The sequence below is a fragment of the Rhinolophus sinicus genome, linkage group LG05 (assembly GCF_036562045.2).
Source record: "Rhinolophus sinicus isolate RSC01 linkage group LG05, ASM3656204v1, whole genome shotgun sequence".
Classification (NCBI taxonomy): domain Eukaryota; kingdom Metazoa; phylum Chordata; class Mammalia; order Chiroptera; family Rhinolophidae; genus Rhinolophus; species Rhinolophus sinicus.
Genome location: NC_133755.1, coordinates 7,344,942 through 7,350,941, shown reverse-complemented (window position 1 = coordinate 7,350,941; position 6,000 = coordinate 7,344,942).

The following is a 6,000-nucleotide window of genomic DNA, read 5'->3' as shown; positions in this document are numbered from 1 at the left end:
AAAAGAGGTTTGTCTGGATCCAAAGTTGTGTTCCTCAGCTCTTACAATATACTGTTCTCTCCCCTGGGCTGGGAACGTTTTTCAGGGCAGATACTGCTTCTCGTGTATTTCTGTGTCCTCATTGCCTTCAGTTGGGCCTGGGTATCATCAGATGCGCAGGAAATTTTGTTAGTATCACACAAGATGCTTCTGAAATAGATGGTTTCTAAGAAGGAGCTGATACAAATAGACATGCACAGACACACACACAGAGACAGACACACAGAAACAGAAAGACACACAAAGACACACACACACACACACACACACACACACACACACACACACAGCCTATAAAGGAAACTTTCTTTTTTATGGCCTGACAAAATGAATGTAGAAAGACTCCAGAAGGTCCTCAATGACTCAGTGACATGGTTTCTGACCACACAGCACCTGTGAGTGACAAGATCAAACCTGAAGCTACCCCATTAGCCACCGCATCCCCGGAGGCTGGTGCTTTCCAAGGCTGGCAGGACCTAGGAGTTTTCCCTTGAGAATTGAGATACAAATAGGTGTGTTTGTTTTTTAAGGTTTTCTATCCACATAGCCAATGGCAGCACCAGAAAGCAGAGTGGGGTGACGTGTGGAAGGGAGAAGGATGCTTTATTCAAAACAGCCTAGGTCAGGGCTGAGCTGTGGCTCAGATCCGTGAAAAAAAATATATTTCTTATCGCTATGTAAATTGCTTTGTTCTTCCTCAAACTTGTCTAATGATTTATTAGGTTTTGCCCCAGTTTGTGCTACCATTTCTCCTGCCTTCATGGAACCAGGTAAATAAGCAATCTTGCTGTTGGTTGGCACAGCAGTCTCCTAGGGCTGCCATAAACAGCTACACACTGGCTGGTTCCAAACACAGAAATTCATTGTCTCACAGCTCTGAAGTACAAAGTCAAGGAGGTGGCAGGTCCTTGCTCAATCTGGAGGCTCCAGGGAGTGTCTGCTCCTGGCCTCTTCCAGGTTCTCGGGGCCCCAGGCACTCCTTGGTTTGTGGCCACATCATTCCAATCTTTGCCTTCACAGTCACGTTGCCTCTTCCTCATCTCTGGGCTTATAAGCATATGCATGTAGAGTCCACTCATATAATCCAGAATAAACTGCCATGACTTTCTCAAGATAAGCCAACATATCATTTCGAGGGCCACTATTCAGCCCACTTAGTTGGTGTGACTTTATCAGAATTACCTGGGGAGCACATTCAAAAGATACATCTCTAGGCTTAGGTTTAGAAGACACGGGTCCAGAAACCTGAATTTCCTGGATGATTTGACAGTTCGACCCATTTGGAAAACCCTGCTACTGATTAATACCAGTACACAATTAATTTAAGAAGTCTTCAGAATGACGTCTCTAAACCACAGGTCAGAGAATGTCACTTCTCAGGTTCAAGCCTCCATTGCTCCCTGTCCCTTGTAACCTCCCTCCTGACACACCACATGCAGAGAGTGCTGTGGCCATGCAGCGCTCTGTCATTCTCTGAAGGTGCACAGCCTTCTCTCATCTCAATTCCTTCCATTTGCCATCCTCTCTGTTTGCAATGCCCCTTCCCACTCTAGCTTTATTTCCCCTTCTGCACATTTTAGTATGTATTTCAGGTAATTTCTCCTACCTTAACCTGTGAGCGGTTTAGTGGCCCTCCCATTCACTTCCTTCATTACGCTGGACTGTGATTGCATCTCTCTGTCTCTCTCTCTCTGTTTCTCTCTCTCTCTCTCTCTCTGTCTCTCTCTCTCTCTCTCCTCTCTCTCTCTCAACTGTGAGCTCATTGAGGACCAGAACCGTGTCTTATTCACCTTTCTTTCTCTGGTACTTGCAGAGTGTACCTGACATATAAAAGGGTTCAGTATATGGTTACTATGAAATAAAGAATGAATGATTACTCTTTATATAAAGTTTTCCTACCTCTCAAGGTCTTTACCAAATTTCCTAAGTATGCTGATTCCAAAGAGAATTTTGTTTAAAGAGAACAAGTTCACTGAGTTTCAAATTGCATTGCATTAAAAACAAAACAAGAAGTCATGTTTTTTTGTGTGTGTGTTTGTTTTTTCCCATTGGTGGCCCCATATCCCTTTCATTTGGATGGGCTTTTGTAGTTTACAGAACACATTTACAGATGTCATCTCACATACCAGTCAAATGAGGTAGGCAGGGTGGTTACCAGCATCTCCATTTTGCAGATGAGAGCATGGACCCAGTTGGATCAATTGACTTATTCAAGGTCACCCAAGCGTTCAGTGGTGAAACCCACATTATCTCACTTGAAGCCAGCAGAATTCGTACTACCCAATTTTGGAACTTAAGTTGGCTATTAAAAAGTATCCTAGGAAAATGTAACTGGCATCAAGCTGCTCTGTGGTGGGTACAGAGTGTGCAGGAATGGAGACCCATCTGGGTGATGCACCGGGAGGCACTGACCATGGGACTGGGGGGTCCACGTCTGACCCAGCCGCCCTTCTTTTCTGCAAGAACAGACACAAGGGACAAAGCAAAGTGCCGTTGACAAATTGCAGTGTCAGCTGTGCTGGGTACAAATTCTAATCACAAGTAAGCCTGTGGCCTAAGACATATATTTTTAAAGCTCTACACCTGAATCTGAATATCCAGAGTTAGAGAAGAAAGGGAGAAAGGTAGCAATCTGGGGTCCGGTCTGCCCTGAGGTCAGATTACCGTTCTGGCCAGATGTGGACAAAGCAGGCAGAGCCACACCCATGCATTTGGCCTTTCCAATGCACAGTGACCCCTGTCCCCCACTAGTAGACAAGGCTCAATGCATGACCAATGAGGTAAGTACTGCTTCTTGGGGGAGGGAAAAGAAGGGGGAGTAAAGGAGACATCTGGGGAGTTTCCTCAACACACGTTGGATCCCCAGCGGTTCCTTCAGTTTGGGAAGCCAGTACCGTCAGGGGTAGCACACTGGTTCTCTTTCACAACTGTGCACTCATAAGTGACAGAACACGGAAGGAGACTGGGAAGCAGCGGTTTGATCACACGCCCTTGGCGCCTTGCAACAAACAATACCTTGGTCTCTAGAGCTGAGGTCTAGGAAACGAGGTGCACTCACTCAGGCCACGCTCCAGATGCCCCTCAGTAATGGAAATACCATACGGGAACTGCCATTGATGTTTATCTTGCACCCCCTCCTTCTTTAATATTTTGTATTTTTTGTGTCAGTTTGGTAATGAACATAGTATTCTGAGTGCAGTAGTTTGAGTTTGTAACATATAAACACACACACATACACACGCGTGCGCACGTGCAAAAAGTAAAATAAAATCATTTCTAGATCACAGGCCTAGAGACACGGATCAAATCAACCAACTAGAACATTCTATCTAAGCCAGGCTGGAATGCATTAATTCAGTGATTCTCATACACCATTCCACAAATCTGGTTTGATCTAGATTCATGAGAATAACTGCTAAAAATACAAAACTTCAGGTTGCCGCCTCCAGAAATGCCACAGGTTCGGAGGAGGGCCCAGTAACTTCACTTCTCGCCTCTTCCCCAGGACACAGCCAGCTGTGCTCCTTTGTGGGCCTTGTTTTCCTCCTGTGCAGCAGAGAAACTGGGCAAAAGGGAGTCCAAAGCCCAAAGTATCTTCTTGATACTTTGTGGTTCTATTCATTTAACTCATATGGAGGAAAGGGCATTGCAGGGAAAGTCAGGAAAGCTTGATGCTAATTTTTACTTTTTTATTAATTCTCCCCTTGACGTTGCATCTGGACACCTCAGTTTCCTCGTCTATTAAATTGAAATAATGAAATAATCGCAGTTACTCAGTGCTTACTAAAAACCAGGCATTTTAAGCAGTGAATATCTAGTAACTCATTTAATACATCAACTTTACAAGGCCACTAATGTTTATTATCACTATTTTTGCCGATGGGGGAATTGAGACAGAGAAGATAAAGTTCACCTAAGGACACACCACTAGTGAGTGTTATGCCCAGGCTGTAAAGCCTGTTTATCTGTCTCTAGAGCCCACGTTCTTAACCACAGTGGTGTCAGCAACATGTGAAAAATTAGAGAATAGGAAAATGACTGCCACACCGATGGCTAGAATCCAAGGGGTCAGGAATTCCATGATTCCAAATGAAGGGGGAGCAGGAAAACATTTACATGCTAGGAGATTTGCTGAGTCCGATTCACCTACTGGGAATGATACAGACCTGGGCATCAGGGTCCCAGCTCCTAGGCCTGCACTATCATAAAATCAATGGGCCAGAACTGCCCCCCCTTGTGCCTTTCAGCTTCCCCATCTGCACGACTGCCAAGGTGCCTTCTGGCACTAAGGATTTATTCTGTGTCTGGTGCCTCTAGGTAAAATTGTGAAAAAAAGAAAAAAAAAGCTTATTTCAGGTGGAAACAGTGACAATCCCAGTCCCAGCTGGGTTTGCTTTGCTGGAAGATGTCAGAAATGACTACACATACCCACGTCTGAGGCCAAGACAGCCCACGTCTGAAGCCTTGGCCATCTCTGCTGCTTTGCAACTGTCAGCTCCCACACTGTCAGTTTCGATGGAGCGATGGGGACAAGATGACTTGAAGCCAGTTCAGCGACAGGAGATGAGGGGCTGTGTGGAGATGTAATGAGCCTAACATGTGTCAGCCGGGGAGCCCCGAGGCCTACAGTCCCCTCTTGGGAGCAAACCCTGTGCTTTCAAATGATATTGCTTTGAGGCCCTCTCCCTAACAAAAACCTTTCCCCTTATTATCTTGAAAATGTCAAAGGGAGCTTTGAACCTGTGTGAGGGATACAGGAGGATTACAAAAGTAATGCCATGACCTTAAAGAGAGATGTTCTGAACTCTACCATTAATTTTCTCTGTAACCTTGGGCTGGTCATTTTTATTTTCTGGGCTCATAACACTTATGAGGTAGTAGCATTTTTTAAGTAAATGAAGATATGAACAAACAAACAACAGCTCAACTCCATCATCTCACACACCTGTAAGACAGGTGTTATCATGCACACTCCTGGAGGTTAAATGACTTAGCCCAGGTCACCCAGCAGGGAGATAAAGAGCTGGAATTTAAACGCAGAGCTTCCAGATTTTCTCTGTAGTCTTGTCTACTGCACCCTGGCTGCCTTCTGGAGACTGTTAACTCAGTTAGGCTGTAACTGTACGTTAAATTCCTTCTACCCTCTCATGAAGAGGTCTGTCTGGGCTGTTGTGTCATTTGACACAAAGAGTTCTTTCATCAGCTACCCCTACTGAGGACCACCCAGGACAAAGATGGTTCCAGGCACAGCTGGACAAATTTAGGTCAGATTTGTAGAAGAATTTCCTGGCAGAGCGATTAGACAATGGGACAAGTTCCTGAGCAACTTGTAATTTTCATCTTCAGAGGATTTGCAAATCACAGCAATTTCGCTCTGTGTCTAAGTGGCAGAAGTATTAACTTTGCGTCCTCTTTGGGTCCCTTTACAGGTCCTTGAAGCCTAGGAAACACAAAACTTGGCCTGAGAAAGAAAGAAGCTGCCTGGAGTAGGAGAAAGAGGTGGTCAGCCTGTGAGTATTTCTCAAATCCCGACTGCATATTCAGCACTGTCTAGATGCCAGGAATAGAGCAGCAAATGGGACAGAGTCTTCATCTGGACGGAGATTTGATTCTAGTGAGGGGAGACAAACCAATAAGTGAATCAGATGATATGCACTGAAGAGACTAGGAAGATAAAATAGCATAATTTGTAGAAAGACTTGGGCTGCCGTATGGGGCTGGTCAGGTGGTCCAAGAGGGTTAGGCTCTTCACTGCTGAGGCACTATGCTTGGAATTGTCACCTGCAGGATGGCAAGGCAGCATCCAGTGGACATATAGGGACACAGCGTCCTCAGCAGAAGGGACAATAAATGCAGACGTTTGTAGCCAAACAGATCCATTACTGTGTATTCCACTTACTAGCTGCATGTACCTCTCAGAGCTTAAATTCCGTCATCTATAAAATGGGGACAGTATCTGTA